Here is a 23,857-nt window from a genome sequence, read left to right as displayed (position 1 = left end):
AAATCATTCTATCTAAAACAAAAGTCTTTACGTTACGCTTACTCACAGACATGGCGCCTTTTCCTCTCCCTGCTCTTTCCTGAATCATCCGTTTTTCCTCTTTTGGGCATTATTCCCATCAATTTACAAATATTTTACTTAAGTGATGTGGTAACTAAGGGAAGATCACCATCAAGAGGGTTGCTTTTGGGGCGCCTGGGTGGCTCAGTCGGTTAAGCGGCTGCCTTCGGCTCAGGTCATGATCCCAGGGTCCTGGGATCGAACCCCACATGGGGCTCCCCACTCAGCGGGAAGTCTGCTTCTCCCTCTTCTTCTGTCTCTCCCCCTGCTTGTGAACTCTTTCTCTCTTTCTCTGTCAAATAAATAAATAAAATCTTTTAAAATAATAAAAAAAAAGCGGGTTGCTTTTTTTCTCTGCTTTCTTCTTCTTTTTTTAAATAATATAACTCCTCCAAGGGGTGCCCAGGTGGCTCGGTTGGTTGAGTGTCCAAGTATTGGTTTTGGCTCAGGTCCTGATCTCAGGGTTGTGAGACCGAGCTCCGTATTAGGTTTCGTGCTCAGTCAGAAGTCTGCTTGAGATTCTCTCTCCCTCTACACCCCCCATCACTGCTCATGCGCTCTCTCTCTCTCTCTCAAATAAATAAGTAAATCTTTAAAAAAAAATAATAATAATAATAAAAATCCTCCAAGGGTTTTCCTTTTCCTATCTCTATAATTTTTTGCCCCCTTCTCTCTAAACCTCACTCCCGTGCATGCCCAGGGTGAGGTTGCTGACAAACAATTTAAGTGTCCACTGTCTGGATCATCTTTCATTGTTCTCTTTGATGCCTACCTGACAGTTACCAATAAATTGTCCCAGCTATTAAAGTTTAAGTTTACTTAGTCAAAAAGCTCAATAAAAGGATTATTCTAGATTAATTTAGTGTTCTCATTAATTACAAATAAGAGAATTCCTGAAATTATCTTTTTTTGTTTTGTAATGAAGATTACTTTTTTGCCTTAGGAAGTATATTAAATAAAACAGAGTCTTTTTTTGAGAATCTATATTAATATTTAGGGTATGTGTATAGCATCTTTATATAATAAAGAAAATAGTGGATTGGGAAAATTTTCTAAATAGACATTGACTACAAAATATGCTCTGGAAGTTTTGGGTGGAAATTTTTAAAGTAAAACTTTGAAATAAGTTTATTTGTGTGTGTGTGTGTGTTACCTCTTTTTTTCAGCTTTTTGAGGGAAAAAAATATCGCTAATTAAGGGTTCCACTTAGTTGGGTTAAAGTTAATCAGGATTGACTGCACTTGAACTAAAATTCTTAGAGACACACATAAACTTGGTTAACTTCTTTCTTTTGAAGCTACATACTGCATTCAAGGTAGTGGTTAAATAACCAACCCATGAAAAATGACAATTTTCTGTTGCCAACATCATTTTAATTGCAAGTTACAATTTCCTCAGCATTTTCTTGTTTGCTGATTTGTAACCAACTTACGTAGCACCTTGGTTTGCTGTTCCAGGTAATGTGTTGGTTTTCCCTCTCCCCATAATTAAATTCAAGTAAATATAACCCCTAACTTACATCTTATAACTAGTAGTTAAGTGTTTGAAATTTTCCATTAGCTATTTTTCTATGTTTAAAAATCTTAATATAAAAAGTTGGGTTAACAATCCATTTCTTAAAAGTCTAATTTATCAGATGGCATATTTCATGTGAACTCAAATCCTTTTATCAATTGTTACATCTTTCACTTTATGTCATATAAGTAATTTCAGCTTTAGGGGGAAAAATTTCAATCCTGGTTTTATTTTACGTAAACGCAACTTACATTTTCCAATTCTTTTTCTTTGCTAACTGTAGACACAATCCCCATTTATTTAAACTAACAATGGTTAAGGAAATAGTTTTGCGCTTCTTTGTCCTTGACTCTGCTGTGTATTTCTTTGGTGTAAAATATGCCTAACTAAGTGAGAATAGTTTTCTCTTCTCTGCAAGTGAAATGAATTGCTCATTAAACAATGACATAAAAATATAGATTAAATGTTTAGTTAGCATATGTGACAAAGTGACATAAGTTCACGATGGCTGAAGCCAAGGAAACAGAAAATGGCTTCCTCTGAAAAAGATCTATTATCTGCTACTAACTCAGGTTGATTATTCACTAACACCATACAAAAAATAAAAACTCCCAAAGAGGGGTTCGTACATGTACCAAATAACCAGTCATGTGGCATGCTGGTTATAAATGCAAAATCACAGACCTCACCTCTAGAGTTTCTGGTTAGAAAGCTGGAAGTAGGGTACAGTTAACACCACTTTAATAATTTTATTACCTCCCACTACATCTACTCCATTTAATTCTGAAGCAGATGATACATGGGCCAGGCCCTGAGGAAAAAATACACTAGACCCCACGCTTCTGTGTTGCAATGTTTTTCTGCCTTTCTGATTAAAATTCTCGACTAGTAGCAATTTCATACAATTCAAACTAATATTTTCCCTGCCTTATTTATTATATCAAAGCAAAATTTGAATAACCCATAAGTTGGGTAATTTAGTGTTATAGTGGAATAATATCTTGAAGTATTAATCAACATGTATCTGCTATATTTTATGCTACCCTGTGACTGCATTTATCCACTGCTGGAAGAAATGTACTCATAGACTCAAAGAACAGACTGCTGAGGATCAAAAGCCTACATTTTTATGGGTAAAATCTAGCCAACAAGGGAATTCAAGGCAAAAAAGTACTAGATGACTCAAGTGAAATTTCACTGCTTCTGTCCTCTTCTCTCTCTTCTTTCCCAACCCCAAGATGAAAAATAACTCCAAAAAGTTTGGGGGGAAAAATGAGTGAGAAAAAGATGTAAGAGTGAGTAGATACAGTGGGGTCTGAGGTAGAGATATCCATGCTCTGCTGAAGGAAGTCTTGAGGGACTTCTGTCTTGAGGGACAGAGGACTCCAGATATTTTGTGGGAAACAAGTGTAGAAGGAACCTTTGTCTCATTTGGTGGAGATGAAGACAAGGAACGTCCTCAGAGTAGGACTGGATTCAGATATCTCCAGTAAGCCTCATACAATTACCTTACACTAGGAGTAGATGGTTTCCTTTTTCTCTAGTCATCAGGAAGGGGTAAGAATTATATGAAGCCTCATTGAGTTTCTGTGGTCTCAGCATAAACAAGAAAAACAGCGTGATTTCTGCACACCCAAGAGAGTCCCAAGCATTAACTGAGTCCCAGCATGACCCGTGCAGCCTCTGGACTAGATTCGAAGGTGTCACAGAAGCAGTCTGCATGGGCAAACACACACAGACCAGCCAGGACAAGGCTGCTTCGGAAAATGCCAGCGCAGGGAGAGGGCAGCTACCAGGAACAGATGCCATCCTTAATCACTTGACACTCTGCAAGCTCCTTGAAATGCTACAGATACAACGCAGGAGAAGAGGGAGTGGGTAGTTTTTTGGGTGGGTGGAGGGATGACCACATTTCAAAAATTTATTTCTTAAATATCTGTGCTATGGGGTTAAAATGAAGACTTATTATAAAAATCCAGACTATATCCATGACATTACATTTTAAACCAAGACAGATGATTAAAGCCCTTAACTGTTCCCTTTCAATCCTAGATTGGCATGTTTTTAGTCCATAAACCTCTTTATGAGAAACATATTTGTACTTGCTATGCTATCCCTACAGTCCATCTCCTAGCCCAGGACTGTACTTCTGTCTTAACCACATTAGGAGCTAGAGAAATAGATTCTCTCCTTGGCTTTTTTTTTTTTTTTAATATTTATTTATTTATTTGAGAGAGAGAGAGAGAGAGCAGGAGGAGGGGCAAAGCGAGAGGGAGAATCTCAAACAGACTCCCCGCCAAGCATGGAGACTGACACAGAGCTCCATCTCAGAACCCTGAGATCATGACCTGAACCAAAATGAAGGGTCGGACACCCAACGGACTGAGCCACCCAGGCACCCCTCATCTTGGCTTTTGATGACACACTGCTTCCCTCACTATTTCTGTGAGTGCCACCAAAAGCTATTGCTCAAGAACCCTGTTTTTTATCACTAGTTTCCTCTTCCTATTTTTAGGTATTTCTCAAAGACACTTTTATTCCTTTAATTCATTCCTGACTCTCTGTTCTGACTTCCTGTTCTGTAATAACCAGATGGCAAAACCCACTTCACCCTCACATTTTCACCTGAGCTTCCTGCCATCTTTCATCATTCCCCTTTCTAAGCAGCATGCTTGTATATGTTACTCCTCACTCTAAAATTTATGTGGCTAATATATTTATACTTATATTTGTATCATATTATATTTTCCAGAGGTGACTGTAACAAGAACTCCTGCTGTATGCACTCTCCTGTAATGTGATTTCTCTACATATCCATGGGAGAGGTAAAGTGCATTTTTGCACCCTTTAAATCCTGGGATTGCTCTGATTAATAGAATATCACAGAATTGACATTGTTTCTCTTCTGGGGGCAGACTTTAACTGGCATGACAGCTTCTGCTTCTTGCCTCTAAGAAGCCAGTTGCTGCAAGAAATGAAACTATTTCTCTGTGTTAGTCTCAGCTACCTGGAGAGGCCCTGAAAGATAAAACATTATAAGGAGAGACCAAGAGGCCAAGGAGGACTGAAGTTCCAGACATGTGGGCAAAGAAACCATCTTGGATATCTATCCATCAAAACTTCAGATGGTATGAGAGACTCCAAGAGATGCCTACCCTGGAAACCTATATAACCATGAGAGATAATGACACTTGGTTGTTTTAGACCACTCAACCTTGAGGTGGTTTGTTATGCAGTAATAGATATCAGAAACAAAGGACAACCATCATTTGCCTTATTAGTTTCTCATTGTGAGTGAAAGCAAGGAAAGCATTCCCTGAGGAAGTGATGATTGAGCTCGGTGTGAAAGAGAAATAATAGCTAACTCAGAGAAGCAGGGAGGAAAAAGAATCGCAGGTAAGAGGAGAAAGAAGGTCATTCAACTGGAATAAAGAGAGCAAGAGAAAACATGGTGAGATGGTGAGTTGACACCATGGCCCACATGCCTTCCAAGCTCTGGCACTTCTAAAGAGAAACCACTCTAGCCCATGATGGTCTTTTCGTTTCCCTCATGGGTCATTGTCATTCCACTCATTTAGAATGTACTGATATACTTTCTTGGGAGGATCAGTACACAGTTACATTGCAATCATGTTACCTTAATATCCCCATGTGTGTATATCACACTAAAGTATAAACTGCTGGGGCGCCTGGGTGGCTCAGTTGGTTAAACGACTGCCTTCGGCTCAGGTCATGATCCTGGAGTCCCGGGATCGAGTCCCGCATCGGGCTCCCTCCTCAGCGGAGAGTCTGCTTCTCCCTCTGACCCTCCCCCCTCTCATGTGCTCTCTGTCTCTCTCATTCTCTCTGTCTCAAATAAATAAATAAAATCTTTAAAAATAAATAAATAAATAAAGTATAAACTGCAAATTAGCAAATGGTTGTATAGTATGTGTAATGGTGTTATGGATATACTAGGTGCTCAATGAATATATGTTAAATTAAATATGTATTTCATGGATGTCAATGAAATGATATATGTTTTCTAAGCATGATGTATATCACTTGTCCCTCAAAGGCTAAATCTTTTTGCCCTACAGCAAAACTATTCAAAACTCTCTTTCCTCTTATATTTCTAGTCAACAGGGTGACTTAAAAAATGACCTAGATATCGTTTGGCAGCTACAATAAGTTGTGGTGAATTAGTCATCGAATCTTTAAATCACTCTGGTTCTGCCACAATGTGAAGACTCTACATTTTGCGAATTCACAAAATATTAGAGCCAAATTTTATCTGAATATGTATCTACTTTGATGACATTTTTAAAAATAAAGCTTCACGAATTGAGCATAAGGGACATCAGATCTCCCTCAGTTCTGAGGAGTACAGTGATGAGGATGGAGAATGTGGAATTGGTGACAAGCCACTGGCCAGGAGGTAAAAGAACAAACACAAAAGTATTTATCTGTAGGGTTTTGCTCCATGACTAGATTCTTGTGTCCTTGACTACATCCTACTGTTTGTCTCTCATCACTGTTATCATTGATGAGAACTTCACAGCAGAATGGACCCAGGGTGACCAGAAAAGAGTTTTGACTCCATTGTTCTTCCATGTACCTAACAAAATGCCTGAGAGATAGAGAAAATAGAACTGAGTGAGAATGAGAAAAGATTTAAAGGAGAGGCAAAAGAAAAGAAATGTATTGTCCACATTTTGTTTTCAGTAAGAACTTCATAAATATACACATAAGTGACGTTTTTGTCACTAACATGTTTGGATCTGGATTACTTTCAATAGGAAAACATAAATAAAGATGAACATAGCTTTGCAAATATTCTAACGGTAACTGCATCTATAGGTAATTCCTAGCCTTCTCAGTGTTGAGAGAGCAGAAATAATCAATGAATGTGAATAAATTAATAAAATTACCAGTAAGCTTTTTTAACCAGAAGTCTAAACAATGAGTGGCTCATTGACTTTTGTAATCCAATATATAGATGTATTTCGGATCTATATCTTTTGATCAAATTGTTATAATTCCAAAGGATTTAGAAAATATAGAAGCTATTTTATTGATCTAATATTTCTGCTTTTCTAAAGTATGACATTCAAAATTATCAGTCTGTTTGGAATTAATAATTTCAGAGAGAGATGCTAGGGGACATTTTGGCACCAGAAGTTACAACAGTGCTTCAATATATGAAAGGTTTACCACAGAAATTTAATTATTGCTTGCCTCTATGGTTCTATGTCTAATACAAAAAGAATTGACTCATCTTAATTTTGTGTCTAATCTCTTTAGTATATATACTTTCCTCACATTTTTATTTATCCTATTTCTCCACATTCCTTTACTTGGTATAAGCTCACTTTTATTAAAAATGTATAAACACAATAATGAGAGGTTCTGATTTTCAGAAACGAATGTACAAAAATTCAGTTTACACATGTGTTATGAAGACATTTTTGCTTGTAATTCTTTAACAACCAGCATCTTGGTAGCGTGCTGTAAAAGACACAATTCTTGCCATTCCACTGGAAGTGCTCCCCTGCACAGCAGGTCATTGCCTCTGTCCTAATAAAAAGGAATTTTAAATATTCCTAAAACAACTTATGTTCTGCTAAGGAGATACACGGGAGGGTTTTGTTTGCTTTGTTGTTGTTTTAGCGTCCTAAGAAGAGCATAAAGAGCAGGTGTTTGTTAGTTCTACTTAATGCTTGAAGGAACTGGAATTCAAAAAAGTTAAAGGACTTCTGTTGTCACAGAATGAAAATCAGAGGCACAAAACTCCTCCTGGAAGACCTACTTACTCTGTGTCAGGTCCAGTTTTAAATACCACCTTTCTGTGAGAATTTGCTATTGACACCTCTTGATTCTATGTTGCATTAAGCTAAGAATTCTAATGTCTCAGCTACAAAACGATTGCCACCTAGGTGATATCTCTTCATGCCTTGGTACAGAGGTTATATGTGAAGACTTGACCATCACCTCACTTTTTCAAAAAACCAGTATTTTGAGCAGTCTAGACTTGTGATGAGAGCTATGTTGCCTACTTATCATTAATGAGACATGTAAATCAAAGCAAATATTCAAAATGTTAAGCAGATAATCATCTTTCTCACATAAAACTATTTTTGCATGTCTTCATAGGTATATAACTGTCCTTGCATTACTTAAATATTTTTATCAGGTGTTGCCTAGTGGCAAATAAACACTGCATGTCAAAATTAGAGCATAGAAATAACCACACGAGCCCAGGGGGATAGTGAAATTGCATTTTCAACATAATTAGCTCTCTAATTATAAGGCCCAGCTTAGTCAATGTACCTAAAATATAATTAATTATGATTTATTTAAACACTGCTTAAAATACATTATTCTTTATTTCTTAAAAGCCAAATTAGAAGGAAAAATTTAGTTTTAAAACCAGCAGTGTTTATAAAATCTTATTATAATTTTTTTTTTTTTTAGATTTTATTTATTTATTTGACAGAGAGAGACAGAGTGAGAGAGGGAACACAAGCAGGGGGAGGGGAGAGGGAGAAGCAGGCTTCCCGCAGAGCAGGGAGCCGGATGCGGGGCTCAATCCCAGGACACTGGGATCATGACCTGAGCCGAAGGCAGATGCTTAACGACTGAGCCACCCAGGCGCCCCTTATTATAATTTTTTAAAGCTCAATGCAATAATTACAAAGTTAGCAGCAATTGCCCAAATGCAATTTTAAGAAGAAAACATCATGCAATATAAAGGGGTTTAAATTACAAGAAATAAAAAAATCTGCTTGTGTCAAATCGACTCATAGTAGAAACATTCCAAATATCTTCACATCAACAAATTCTGATCATAATTTGCATATTTATTATGGTAAAAATCATATAACATAAAATTTTCCATCTTAACCATTTCTAAGACCACAGCTCAGTAGTGTTAAGTATGTTCACATCGTTGTGCACCCAATCTCCAGAACTTGTTCGTCTTGCAAAATCAAAGCTCTATACCCATTGAACAACTCCCAGTTTGCCTAGTCTCCGCTCCCCATCAAGCTTCCTGCAACCACCATTCTGCTTTCTGTTTATAAATCTGACTCCTCTAGATACCTTGTATAAGTGGAATCACACAGTAATCATCTTTTTGTGACGGGCTTATTTTACTTAGCATGATGTCCATGAGGTTAATCCATATTGTAGCATATGTAAGAATTTCCTTCCATTCTAAATGAAATAATATACTACATTTTGTTTATCCATTCATCCGCTGATGGACACCTGGGTTGTTTCCACCTATTGGCTATTGTGACTAGTGCCTGCTATGAACATGGGTGTGCAGATACCTCTTCAAGACTCTGCTTTTGATTCTTTGATATATATCCAGAATACACACACATACACACATCTAGAAGTGGAGTTGCTGGATCATATGGTAATCCTATTTTTAATTATTTCAGGAACCACCATACTGTTTTCTGTTGTAACTGTGCATTTTACATTCCCACTGACACAGAGGTTCCAATCTCTCTGCATCCTGGATAACACTTGGCTTCTGTTTTTTCAGTAGGAGCCATCCTAATGGGTGTGAAGTGATACCTCATTATGGTCTTGATTTGCATTTCCTTCATGGTTGTGATGTTGAGCATCTTTTCACATGCCTGTTGGCAATTTGTATATCATCTTTGGAGAAATGTCTGCTCAAGTCCCTTGCCTAGAGATAAATTTTTTATCAGCCTCATATATTCACTACCTTTTCTAAACAAAAAAACAGAAACTTTATTTAGTTTTGCTTTGTTTTAATCAGGGTTAATAAGGTTCAATATTAGAAGAGAAGAAATTTGTGAAATTATTCTCAGGAAATTTTGTTTTGCTTTGTCTTTTAGTTTGTCTTCAGGCTTCACCAGTTCATAAGAGCAAAGAAAAAGATTCATGCATTGGTCGATCAGTTAAAGTTGTTGAAAACAAATTGTGACCTAGGTTTCATTTGATGCGGAAATTCTAACCCCCTTCAGCCAGGGATGGTTTACACAAGCAGATGAGCGGAGGCAGTAATGTCTCGAGTACTTTTAGGACCTGACAGAGGGCCCCACTAGCCCTGAGGTTGTGGTCCTTTGAAGACCAGTAACGGGTTCAGGGGAGTGCAGAGTCACTCAATTTCAAAGCCAGAATCACTCACTGGCCTTAACTGCATTTCTAAAGAGCAATCTTTGCTGCTCTTGACCTCCCGGCCTGGTAATTTTTGAAGCTTTTGTTACAGTCACTTGAACAGGATACTGCCTGATTCTTCTCCATTGGAAATATTACCCTCGGCCCTCTTCCAGCATTCTAATTTCTGCTCTTGCTTCCTTGTCCTCAATGCCTCTCGCCAAGGATCCTCAGCTTGAGCACAACTGATCATTTCTCTTCTCATTCTCGGGTGCAGTACCTACATCCAGCTTTCTTTGCTGCACAAAATTAGTCCCTTTTTCTGGGAATCTCACCCGTTTTATTTTCAAAGCTACTATTTTCTGCACTTAACCTTGAATTTTTAATAACTGCTCACATTGATAGTACCCTACCTTCCTTGTCAAAGTTGATTTATCCAAGGGTAGGCCAATCTCTGCCTTCCCTGGGAAGAGAAGAAATTCCTCTCTAGTGGCAGCTTTATGTGATTTGAAGACTGCCAGCCTTTGAGAAAAGCTGATCTACAAACAGAAGAGAGACAGTCAGGAGGATGTCAAGTGCCTGGTTTTGGTCACCTCTTAGGTTGAGCAACCTCTTGCCATTCTATGGCGAGGCAAGCCAGCTTTTCAATGAAGTCCCCTCTTTGCCAGAAATAATTCGAATGGATTTCTATGACTTGCAAACCAAAAGATTCAAAATGAATATATTTATCACCTATGGCCACTGAATCACCTTCTTTTTATGAGATTCTGCATCTGGCCTGGTCAGGCCTTAGCTTTCCTTTGCCTGGCTAGCATGACCTTTCCACAAGACTTCACTGACACCCTATGAAGCAAATATACCTCTGCTGTTCTGTGAAAATTTCTCCTAGGACATAGATTTTCAAAGATACTTCAAGACTTAATAATTTTTCCTTTCAGAAGACATTTGTAATTAAAACTGTCCCCCTATTACCCAGGTTAGAAGACCTTACACCCATCTGTACTTGCATGTTCTGATGAAGGGTCTATGAACATTACCCTTGTCCTCTTCACCAAACAGCAAGTTCATTTAGGTTTGGTAGGAGTGGGCCTGTCTCGTCTTTTTCCAGGCCCCACAATATTGATTTGAATTTGGACTCTGATCAGAGAGGACTTATTTCAAATGAGCTCAGGGCATTAAAGGTAAATCTACAAGAGCATTCTTAATGTAGTGGTTTCAGGGCTGTAGGATAGGAGTGGGTTGGGGGCACAGGAGATATTTGGGTTCATTATTAATTTTCCGATGAATGTATATCTGTGAGTGGTGGGGCAGAGTGCAGCACCGTTCTGTAAAGAAGTCACATATGAAAGTAAATCTAAGTGTGAAGTTTGTCTTGAGTTGACAACGAGGGACTTTTAGCAGTTCATTTCGCAGAGCTCCAATCACACTGCCTAGCCCAATCCCGATTTTGATGTAAGGAGATAGTTCAAATATTCCATGAGAAATACAACTCTATACATGTTCAGAAAATCCTTTGTGTTCTTTGCTCCCATTAAGGGTAATCCAAAACAGACCAAAAAACAAAACAAAACAAAACAAACAGCAACACCTCTACTCATGAACTAATCATTACTTTACACCTCAGTATGTTCATGCCTGCTTCAGGCAAATTTCCATGAGAATTCTAAATGTTTTGATTGCTCAATAAACCACTGACATAATGTAAGGGGCCTGAGCAGCCATAGCAGGCCTCCCCAAGTATGAATTCCCAAAACCTACTTATTTACCAGCAGCTGCAATCGTCTGATCTCCAAAGTTACATTTGCTTGGAGCCCAGCCTTTGTTTAGATCAACTGAAGTGCCCTGAGCAAAATGCACGTCTCTTCCTTTAAAGTACTTTTCCTTCTGAGTTGCGGGCAATGTATTTATTATAAAGAGAAATTTACCAATATGAAAAAGCTTATTTGGGAGATTAAAAACAAGGCTATGTGGTTCTAGAAATTTAAATTTCCTCTCACCTTTTAATTTACAAATTGAAAATGTCATAGGAACCTTCTTTGAGGGGGGTGGATATGTTTTGAATCCTATGTCAATTGCTAACTGAAATGTACTATTTGATAGTAAAGGAGATACATGCATTTTTCAAGATTTTATTTATTTATTTGAGAAAGAGAGCACTCATGCGAGGGAGAGCACAAGAGAGAGCACAAGCAGGAGTGGGGGGTGGAGGGGTCAGACAGAGAAGCAGAGTAGGGAGCCCCACGGGGGGTCAATCCCAGGACTCTGGGATCATGACCTGAGCCGAAGGCCGACACTTAACCGACTGAGTCAACCTGGCACCCTGATACATGCATGCTTTGGAAAAAAGAATCTGTTTAAAGATCCTGGTAGTTCCTATTTTGACTGAGCTTCTTCAGGCAACACATGCCTTTTCCAGTCTTATCAAAATTAGGGAGGGTTTTGAAACTCTTTGGTGCCTGGTATAGCGTGAAGGGTGGGTATGGAACTGAAGTTTGAAATGGAAGGAAAGGTAGAAGTGACAGATCAACCATAGGGATCTAAATGATCATAGAGTTTTCCAAAAGGTCAATAAATGACAAAACTGTGGGACAGAAAATACAAGGCAACATTGCCACAGTCCAGCATTATAGGGAAGCTAACCTGAACAAAATGCGAACAGATTGCCAACTACAATCATTAAATTAAATTTCTCTTGCAATATTTGAATATGGTTTTCAAATTTTCTCTCTTATCATAGCCTGCTTGTTTTCTTCTTTGTAAATGTTTGAGATTTCATGTGACTTTGTTATTGGGACTATACTGGAATTTATGACAACTCAAATTTAATTGTGAAGATTTTAATTTTATTAAAAGTTAGGAATAATTTTAAATTGAGTCTCCAGTATTAAAAATTGCCAGTATTCTAAATCTAGATCTAATATCTCTTACAAAATAGTTTCATGTAACCCTATGAAGAGCTGGAAGAACAGGAATTATTATTTCTAATTCATAATTGATAAAACAGTGTCTTAAGAAGCAATATGGGACAAAGAACAGCAAAGCAGAGACGACTTTTCAGGTTTCCTGGAAACTTAGTGTTCTTTCCAATATAACACAAGCCATTAAAAAAAAAAAAAAATCTCCCAATAGTATACTACCAGGGGAATAGTCTCTATAGAAACCTATGAAGTTTGGTTGTTTTGTTTTTTTAAGTATTCTACATATATTAGCATTGATGCTAAAGACAGTTTTGCCAGGAATCAAGTTTACACGTAGGTGCAAGGGATTTTCCAATTTAGCATTTGAATCCTTACTGAATGGAATTTATGTCTCATGCCAACAGAAAGCACAATCCCATTAATCCCCAAGTTTTACCAGAAGGCAACTAATAGTAACTTATTTATCCTTGCTAGCGGATGGATCTCTATGAAAAGGTAGGAACACATTTTTTTGTTATTGTAGTTTTAACGAATGAGAGCTCCTTCGGGTATGAATTGTTTTTGTAGCAGGTGTTTTATTTTGTTTTGCATAGGTGAGGACTTTAAGTTTGTATCAAGGCCCTGCTTCTAAATCAGCTTATAGATAATAGCTTATCATATTATCATCTTAGTTCTTTCCTATATTCAAAGATAACCAAATGCTTATGGCAACTGTTCCTCTCTTTGCACATTCAAACTCATGCTAACAAACCAGATTCTCACTTTCTGAAACTTGCTGGGAATCCTCCTGGATGACCTGCTGACCACTGAAGTCTCTGCAAACAAGTTTCAGAACACAAGAAGAAAATCATATGATCATCTGGCCCTTCTTTCTCTTCCACTGGTGTATCTTCACATTTGGTCATCTTTTCCCATCTCTTACTTAAGAGATAATAGAGATAATAATTAAGAGATCATTTCTTTTCAAATCTTCCCTACAGGCAGATCTCTTCCATCAAAATCATGTAACTGTTTATTTTTTTTTTTAATTTTCTAAGGATTGTTACCCTTAACTTAAATTCTCCCTATTACAAAGATCATTCATTAATACTAAACATTGTTTCAAATGTAAGTTATGCCCTTTTTTCTTCTCCTATGTGTAAGGTACAGCAAAGTATTTAACATTTTCCTGTTAACTATATTGGAATTAAAATTAAAAACTTGTGGAACACTACATCAAAAACTAATGATGTAATGTATGGTGATTAACATAATAAAATTTAAAAAACTTAATAAAGAAAACATTTTCCTTCTAGATTTTGTGAATTTGGAAGTAATATTGAGTCACCCTTCAAAAGTCACCTTTTGTTTTCCACATTTTCCAATCTCAGTTTGCACGACTTGTCCACAGACCTTAAACTCGTTTCTTCAGCTTTTTCTTCTACCTAATATTGAGTAACGACAAACACAGAATCTTGGCACTGTCTGTTTGCTTTTTTTTTTTGACAATGAACAAGTTACTTAATTCCCTTAACATGATTTTATCAATTCATAAAATATGAGTGGTAGAACTTCATAAAATTTTAAAAGTATTAAATGCAAATTAATTGTATAGGATACATTGAGCACAGTGCCTAAAAGCACTTGGTAAATAGTATACTCTCCATAGCTCCCAAGCTGAGGGGAGGAGCATGGGGAGGGTCTATAACTTATAAGATATTTCTCTGTAGAGAAAGGAAGGAAGGAAGGAAGGAAGGAAGGAAGGAAGGAAGGAAGGAAGGAAGGAAGGAAGGGAGGGAGGGAGGGAGGGAGGGAGGGAAAACCACTAAATTAGCCTTTACCAAAATTCACGGATTCCTCAAGAAGGATTTTCTCCCCACTCTGGTCCCTTCACAAATGCTGCCTGTCCTTTAACTCTCCACGGTGATGGTGTTAGTGGGGACTGACTCTGTTTTTGGTTGTGCCTACTGGCCTCATCCTAAGTAGGCTATTTCTTTGCAAATGTAACTGATTGCTTTACACCCATGTGTTCTGCCTACTGTTCTCATTTCCCCAACTCCTGAGCCGCGATGTTTCTATTCTTCAAATTGAGGGCACCCTGAGGATGGAAACCTGCAGGGAAGCAGAATGAACTTAATCCCATTGTTAGTTTCTATTCTAAACTGCTCAGCAAGCAAAGAGCAACTCCTTACAGAATGTGTTGCTCCTGACAGTGAAAGGGTAATGAACTGTGAAACCAGATGGCTCAGTCCCCTCAAGCCATTACAGGGTTAACTTCCCACTAACTCGGGAGCAGCAAGGGTGTCGCCTCCCACTGATCACCTCCTAACATCCCCAGTATAACTGTGTCTTAAAAGAAGCCTCCTTTTATTGGGAAAAAGACATGTTAAAATGTGTTAAGATGAGCAAGCCAGAGCACAAGTTGTCAGTTGTTTGTTGGAGAAACTGATAGCGACTGTTTACATTTCCTCCCGGTAATTTGAAAAAGTTGATATTTTAATGTGGGAAAGTAGATGGAAGTTCTTACCGTGGATTGAAAAAGTACAAAGGCGGGCGCATGGGTGGCTCAATTGGTTAAGCGACTGCCTTCGGCTCAGGTCATGATCCTGGAGTCCCGGGATCGAGTCTCGCATCGGGCTCCCTGCTTGGCAGGGAGTCTGCCTCTCCCTCTGACCCTCCCCCCTCTCATGGGCTCTCTCTCTCTCTCAAATAAATAAAACCTTTAAAAAAAAAAGAAAAAAAGAAAGAGAAAGTACAAAGGCAGCAGTGTGCTTCTTGAGAAGCTCCATACCAAGGTTTCTCTTTTGCTTACGACCTTTCTGTCTGTAATTTGACCTCAAGGATGCACCTTCGTTACAGGCAAATGACTGACCCCTATAAAGGCTAATGGCAACTGCATATGCACATCAATGGAAAGCTCTTCCCATGAAAAAAATTAGAGCTTTTACTATAAACACAAGAAAATTGAAGTCACAGCCCTGGTCCTTTTCCCTTTCTATCCATTCTATTTTTAAAATAATTATTTAGGGACGACCACAGGGGCCACGTGTGATATCAGTGGTCAGTGTAGTTCTAAAGACATCTTTTTTCTCAAAACTTGGTGAAAAGTGCCTCCATCCAATAAAGGTAAGATGAGAAGAAGAGGAAGCCAGTGTTGTTCATTTGGTCCACATTGCAATTTTTATTGTCCTTTGGCTCTTTTTCATTACGTAGTAAGTAAATTGCTTTCTATAGAGATCGTAGCAGCATATACTGCCTTCTGCAGTGAAGGAGCTCGCCTGTTTTCTCGTGGATTTTCGAAAAGGGAAGGTTTTAAAAGATCGAATTTGGGGATTTTTGTCGTTCTGACAGACCCCAAAAATGTCATTTTTGTGAATTTCTTCCACTGTGTGTTGCACTTGGTTATTGCGTGTATATGTGAAAACTGCGGAAAATACATATTAACTGTGTGCTTCCCTGCTTTACTGAAATCTTTAGTTGCTTAGGGTGGTTTTTCAGTTGATTCACTTGGACTTTTCCAAGTATATGATGACAGTGTCTACACATAGTGATAACGTCCCCTGCTTCATTACAAACTCAACCCTTTTTTCTTCTTTTTCTAATTGTATTGGCTACTAACTTAGAACAATATTAAGTAAGAATGATGATAGTGAATTTTCTTGATTTATTCTTGACTTTAGTGGGCTGTATCTCCTATTTCTTTATTAAGCATAAAAATGACTTTTATGCTCAGAAATATATTTTATCCTATTTCTATAGTGTTTTTATCAAGAACTCTTGTTGTAGCTCATCAAGTGTCTTTTCAGAATCCATGAAGGATATATACATTTCTTTTTAGATATATAATTAAAAGAACTACTATATAAATAGCTTTCCCAATATTGAACCATGCTTGAATTCCTGGAATAACCCCATTGGTTATGATAAAATATTTTTTAATGTAATGTTGGTTTCTGGTTGCCAATATTTACTTAAGATTTTTTGAATCAAAAATCATAAGTAAGATCAGTCTATAGGTCCAGTATTTTCTTTTTCATTAAGTTGGTACCCATTTATACAGGGAGTCCTCGTTTTTCACTGTAGTATGAAAACATAAAAGTGACCCGCACACTGAAACCATGCAAAGAGATCTTAATAACCTCTGCAATCTGGGTGCACATTTCTCAGCAGCATCCAGAGCTGTGTTAATGGTTTCACCAGATAATATTAACCAATTTGTGCCAACTCCTAAGACAAAGAAATCCACCTTTATTGGCAGTGGAATAAACTTTAGTCTTCTCATAATGGCTGTATATGGTTTCAACCATAGTGGCTTCCTGTCCTTTGCACATTTTAGAAGATATTAAAACAACTTTGGTTTGTTTTTTATATTTATCAAACTTTGCTAACACAGTTTGTACTACAACTTCATGGAGGCCCGGATCTCACCCTGTCTTTGCGCTGCTACTTTTAAATCTTCTCACATCCAATTCTACTCTAGCATCATCAATTTTCATGTCCTTGCTATACTTAAATCTTTGTTGGCTAATTTCCTCTTTTGATTATTAAAAAATGATACAGGGGTTTGTCATCGGGAGACAAAGAAACAACACAATTTCATGTTTTGCTGTCTGTGCATAAAGTGAGTGATAGATACTCAGTGACCTGTCACCAACAGACTTTGAAAGAGGTGACATGAGGGACACTGGTCATAATGCATATCTGTTATGTACATAGAGATTTGTGGACTGAAACCTAGCAGTGAAGTGTTTACTTTATGCAATGACTCATGGTTAATACATCATAGTTACTGAAATTTGAACCTTGTTGTTGAGGGGCTAGTGTTAGTTAACTAAACTGTAATAACAAGTTCATGCATTATGAAGACTGCATACAAAGCATTTGAAAGTGTTTTTTTCTTCCCCATAATGTTTTAGAACAGTTTTAAGGACATGAAAATTTTCAGCTCTAAGTCAGATAGAATTCTTCTGTGAAATGATCTATTCTTGCTTCTTTTTTTTACTACTCCCCTAAGATTGCTATATTTCTTCTATGGAAATACGATATTTAGATTTTTAAAAATCTTGTCTGGGGTCAGTAGTGGTAAATTAGATTTTCTAAGAAAATTATCCATTTCTTCCAGGTTTTCAAATTCATCTGAGTAACAGTAAATAGATCTCTATATATGCATCAAATATAGGTTAGTTACTTCAGTTTGGTCTTTTACCTTAAGAAAGTGTATTTTGGCTGCATTCTTTTGTTATCTGAATTCTGTCACCATTGGGCCATCTTGCTGTCCCTTCCCCCTGAAACAATATTTGCTGCTCTTCATCCCAAGCTTAGGAGATGCTCTTCCTACTCACAGCAGACCCTACCCTTTTATTTGAATCTGTAAATTATGTCTGTCTTCTGATTTCACTCAAAATGAGCATGCAGTTTTTGTTAATGTTCATCTTGTTACTTCTGTATAAAATCCAGAAAGACAAAAGGGAAATTGCTGCCTTGCATTTCATGTTTCACTAGAAATAATCACTGGCTTTTCAACACAAAGTTAAACAGATTTTATTATTTAATATATACATTTAGCTCAATAAAGTTGGACTTTTAAAACTAAATTATCTGTGAATTCTTTTGTCACCATAGCTGCTGGGGGCTTGGTTTGTGGGAAAAGTGTGATTATAAAGGGAGAGCATGAGGGAGTTTTGGGGGATGATGGAACAGTTCTGTTTCCTGATTATAGCAGTGGTTATATATAAATCCGTGTGTGATAAAATGTCTTAGAACTATTAAAAAGTGAAAGAAAACCATGAGGAATACAAATAAGGTTTTTTTTTTTCTATGATTTTATTTATTTTAGAGAGACAGAGCGTGCGCACAAGTGCACAATCAGGGGAGGGGCAGAGGGGCAGGGAGAGAAAGAATCTGAAGCAGACTCTACACTGATCACAGAGCCTGATGTGGGGCTCAATCTCACCACCATGAGATCATGACCTGAGCTGAAACCAAGAGTCAGAGGCTTAACCTCATTTATAAGGTTTATAAATGTTTTTTAACAGTGTTTTTCAATGTCAATTTCCTGGTTTTAGTAAGTGTACTATGCTTATATACTATCACTGAAAGAATCCAGGTGAAGAATACGCAAGAACCCTAGATCAATTTTGCAAGTAAAATAAAAAGTTTGCTTACATTTGAGCAAATTTTTGCTCTAATTCTTAGATCAATTTCTTTTTTTTTTAAGATTTATTTATTTATTTATTTGAGAGAGAGAGCGCAAGTTGGGGGGTGGAATGAGGAAGGGGCAAAGGGAGAAGCAGATTCCTCACTGAGCAGGGAACCCCATGTGGGGTTCGATCCCAGGATCCCTAGGATCATGACCTGAGCCAAAGGCAGACGCTTAGCTGACTGAGCCACCCAGGTGCCCCCAATTTCTTCTTACAGAAACTTAGACCTTGTAGATATTTAGATATGCTTAGAGATAGTAGGAAACCCAATAATACTGTTTAGTCTATGCTCATTCAAGGTTCATATGTGTTTCATTATGTCATGGTGGTATTTTCATACAGCATGCTTATCTTCACTTGAAAAATTGGATAAAAAATTTCTCAAAACTGGGATATATGCTACTGTTTCCTGTACTGATCTATGATTAGAAAACAGGGGCATCTCTGTTCAGTACTGGGATAGGTTAAAGAAGGAAATATGATCCACTTTTCTTTGAAATAATCAAACTTCTCTATGGATTCCCTTATGGGGAAGGAAGAATGTCAGAATAATCAATACAAAAAGTGGAATATAAAATTTTAGAGGTTGACATGGGAAACCTGGGAAAGGGAAACCACTCAGCTTGGATTAAGAAGATCTGTCACATGATTGAGATTAAGTTTTCCGAGTCATTCCATTAAAGGAGGAAGTTGAACTAGATGACCCAGGGCAGCGCTTCACAAAAATGGTGGGTTTTCAGAAAATACGGAGAAGCTGCTAAAATGGCCAGCTGAGTTTGGAAATCCACTGATCCAAGATAAATTTTACATCAAAAATTACTGTTTTAAGCAGGACTATACCAACATCCATGGCATAAATAAGTGATATTTCTATCTAACAACCAATTGATTAAAAAAATGAAAGTTCTTAAGCCAACCCATATATGCATTTTTCAGACCTTAGGGAAATATTCTTATTTATAATTGCTTTTTATCCAGTGGAAATTCTAGATGACCTTCAATCCTTATTCTTAAGCATTCCCTTATGAGTATATTTGACTGAAATATATCTTAAATAGCAGCTTTAGTACCATGACGTCAAAATTTTCTTTGAGATGTTCTGAAGTACTTCATTATCATGAAGGAATTCATTATCAGAGGTTTGAATAGGGTCACTACAAAAAAAAGGGGGGAGTAAATACTTCAGATAAAGCCTCTATTTGACTTCAGAAGTCAAATTTCTAGCTTTCCATTACTAATTTTTCTTTGTAGCTTTCCATTACTTAATTTTCAAAAATGACCGACCAGTTTTTCTTTCCCTTAAAACATATTTTTTAAATTTTTTACCACCTCCATGGGGTAACTACTTGAAGTTCTTACTCTTGTTTCAATCTATATTAGCATATACTTCAGTTAAAAAGAAAGTTTTTTTCTTTAATGCTAGTTTAAGACTGTTTTGTTTTGTTTTTTTCCTGTAACACTAATTTTTGCCCTGAAGCCACTGATATGTTTTCAAAGCAGAGATATTCCTGTGAATATTCCTGGGAGGCCATTACAGCAGAAACAAATACAGGTAAGATAACTAGGGACATGGCCCACTCTTGCCCGGCCTCTTCCATTAAAGGTTAAGGTGTCACTCTTGGCTCAAGTCCCACATTTGCATGGCCATCACTGCCCTGTGACAAGGCCTGGAACCTACAGTGACTATGTTTGGTTTTTTTCTTCCAGGAAGTACCTCTGAGTTTGGACAGAGAAGATGCCTGTATCATACAGAGTAAGGTTTGTTGGGGAAAATTTTTCAAAGCATGATGGCCACAGTCTTCTTCTCCCTTAGGAAACCATGAAAGGCCCAGACACTACTCTGGGAATACCAAAGAATAGCTTATTGAGTGAAGCGTAAGCACTCTGTAGTTAAGGCAGTGGCATAAAGCTGATCTCTTGATTGAATCCCAAACACCTCTGCCTGATCTCCACGTGTTCCTGCATCTTCTTCACAAATACATTTATGTAATTCTCCAAGTTCCACCGAGCAGATGGAGGCACAAACTCACAAAGATCCATCCTGTTCTTGGTGTCGTAAGTCTGCCTGACACATGGCACCAACACACGACCATTGGGGTTTGAGGACATCTCCCAACACCAGCACCAGCACCACTGCCTTGTTCCCTCTGAACCCACAAAACCCAAATCTCTCAGCTACATGTCCCTAATCTTATTTTATCCTCTGGTTTCTTTGAACTAGTGTTTCAGACATTGGTTTTTTTCTTCTTTGATTTGAATCAGACTTTCATCTATCAATGTCTCTCTGTCCCTCTCATCCTCTGATCTTGTTAGTAGACAATTTGCCATGAATCCCTCATGTTTCTGGCCATCTTGTGACATCATTTGTCTGGAATATCTTTTTAAGGATGTCTGGGTAGCAAATAACCTTGGAAATATATGTTTCCTTTCAGTGCGGAGGGTAGATTTCTTTGCTGTCCAAGATAAAAACGATGGCTCTCTCTGGGGCAAAGTTTGGGCAAGTCTGCTAGCAGCCGTTTTACAAGATCGGGAGTCCTAGGCTTGTAGCTCCTTAGTTGTGCATGTGGCATCCTTCTGGGCCTGCTCCTGCTTCATTGTCATACAGCATGGGGATAAGGAGAACCAGTGCAAACATGAAGCCCATGATGTCTGCTGTGCTATGAGTAAGAAAGTTCTTTGTCTCTGACCTCAAGTCTTGTGTCTTCTACTGGTATAGCTATGAAACTGTGGCACGCTGACCTGTGAGCTTATAAGTGGGGTAAAATGTGATGTCACAATTCTTGATATGCCTCAGTTGGCATAAGTACTATGGCTGGCATTTTCGAGCTGGGGTTTCCTAGCATTTATTTTCCTTTCCTAATTATACCCCAATTCCCTCTTGAGAACTCTGTATTCCCTATTGAATATGATCTCAGGAAAGTGATTTGATGTTCTGTCCTCTCCCAGCTAAGAGATGGGAGCATGACCCAAGCTAACCTCACTGAAACTTACACAGAATGACAGACACAATGAAAACAATTGGTATTCATTTATCCCAGCTCCCTAAACAAATATTTCCTGCTATTTCTGAACATCCTTTTTTTAGAATCTATAGACAACTTGAACTCTCCCTGTGTTCAGGCCAGTTTCTTCACATTTCCCATGACTTTTGTGAGTTTCTAATATCCCCCAAATACATTTCCTTTGGCTTGAGTTGGTTTTTGTCTCCTTCAACCAAAGACTTCTAAATACTCAGCCTTGGTCTAGCACCCTGCAGGTCTTAATGTGTTTCATATGTGTTGTGGATTGTGTTTTCACAGAACATGGTTAACCTTCACTACAGTTTGGGGATTAGAAATAAGACAATATTAGACACATAAATTAAAAAAAAAACTCTAAATATCTAGATTCTGTAGATATTTTCTCTGGCTACAAAGCTATTTCAAAGCATTCACTCACTAATTTAATTAATATTTACTGAACACCTCCTTTATACCAAGAACTGCTAGGAATATGTCAGTGAATAAAAGAGAATATCTCTTTTCTCATAGAGTTTATAATTTTATTCTAATCATATCCTATTTTTACTCTTTCTTTAAAAAAAGACTGTTAAAATGTAAATGCTTTGTGGGCATAAACCTTGTTTTTCTTGTTTATCACTTTTATTGGTGACTGCTTAAGTATTCAATAAATATTTACTGACTAAATAAATAAATGTCACTTCCAATAGGAAGTTGCTGGCACTGAAATGACTGCATTATTGGTCACAAAAAATTGCCCGAAACGGAGATGAAAAGCATTAGAACCCAAAGGGATGAGGGGATAAAGTTCTCTTTGTATTTAAGTCTTAAGTTAGTATCAATATGACAAATTTTCAATGTCGAATGGACACTAAAAGTCATTCTTTATTAAATAAGAATTTAACTAGAAAGGAAATATGATTACTATTAAAGAGAACAAGTAATAAATGTGAGAAATGCAAATAATAAAATAAATGTGAATAAAATTTAATGAAAGCTTTTTTTGCACAAGTCAAATGAAATAGAATTTAGAACTTTGAAATAAGGCAAAACCATAGTCTTCATTAATTAGTTTATACAATCTCCTCTTGTTTTCTCTTTTAGAGCCTCTATTTTTGTTTTAAGATCACATTTTCTTTTGTTTTCCATCCTGGTTACACATTTTTTAAAATTTTATTTCACCAGTTTTATTTCATTTTTAATGGGCTATTCCCCGCACCCCCCATGTCCAACGATTTTCATTGCAGCTTCTATTAAGATCTACATCAAATGAGTTATTACCAGGTTTCGAATCAAATGCCTGTTATTATCATTACCAGAAGAACTTACAGTGGCTTCCTAGGGAAAGGGTCGGGGAGCGATGTGTCTGTGATACAGAGCAGGGCTGACAACCTACACTTGCCCTTGTTGCATCCCTGAAAACCACCGGCTTTCCCTCCTTGCTGCATAACTGAAGGACAAATGGATAAGTTTTCTCGATTTTAGTGAGAGTTACTAAGTTTTTCTTAAAAGAATAAACTGGATTCCACTTAATTGTCTCCAGTTACAAAGAGGTCAGGTCAGGTTATCAGCTAACAAGCTATCGGTCAGCCATGTATGCTAATAAATGATAAACAATTGGCTTGTTTTTCTGCTATATTCAATACAAACTAAGTGAATAAAACAGATGGGAAAGCAGTGATAAGAAAATACAGACTATTTCTTACCAAGTTTGATCACTCTTGGAGCTCGGGTAAGCTCAATATGTTTTAACAAGTGGACCAAAAATAGCAGAATTTAAATATTTCTCCCACAGCTGTTTCTGAATGAAAAGAAAGTGCCACGAAAAGAACAGTAACTGAACACTTACTATGTATGAGATAATCCAAAAGATACAAAGATGGGTAAGACTCAATTCCTGTCGGAAAGAAGATTACAGGCAGAGAAAAGAAGACAATATATGTTTAGCATAATGCAGAAGAAGAACCATAAAAGGCAAGTATAAAATACAACAGTAACTACAAAGCACTTCTCTCTGGCTGGGAGATGGGGACAAAGATCAATGCGAGCAGAGAGATATATCTCAGAAGGA

General features: G+C 37.4%; 1 long non-coding RNA gene across 2 annotated transcripts; it reads left to right on the top strand.

Moving 5' to 3' along the window:
• The first annotated feature begins 4,295 nt into the window (after positions 1-4,295).
• Positions 4,296-23,755, top strand: LOC118022474. Of its 2 annotated transcripts, none has more exons than XR_004682501.1 (3): positions 4,296-4,400; positions 20,495-20,540; positions 23,582-23,755. It is a non-coding gene; the product is annotated as an uncharacterized LOC118022474 (long non-coding RNA). The 2 variants fall into 2 exon arrangements; XR_004682502.1 differs by lacking the exon at positions 23,582-23,755 and adding an exon at positions 21,220-21,349.
• The last annotated feature ends 102 nt before the right edge of the window (positions 23,756-23,857 follow it).

This window comes from Mirounga leonina, unplaced genomic scaffold, assembly GCF_011800145.1.
Source record: "Mirounga leonina isolate KUSES-001 unplaced genomic scaffold, KU_Mleo_1.0 Mir_176, whole genome shotgun sequence".
NCBI classification, from domain to species: domain Eukaryota; kingdom Metazoa; phylum Chordata; class Mammalia; order Carnivora; family Phocidae; genus Mirounga; species Mirounga leonina.
This window is presented reverse-complemented; position numbering and strand designations above follow the sequence as displayed.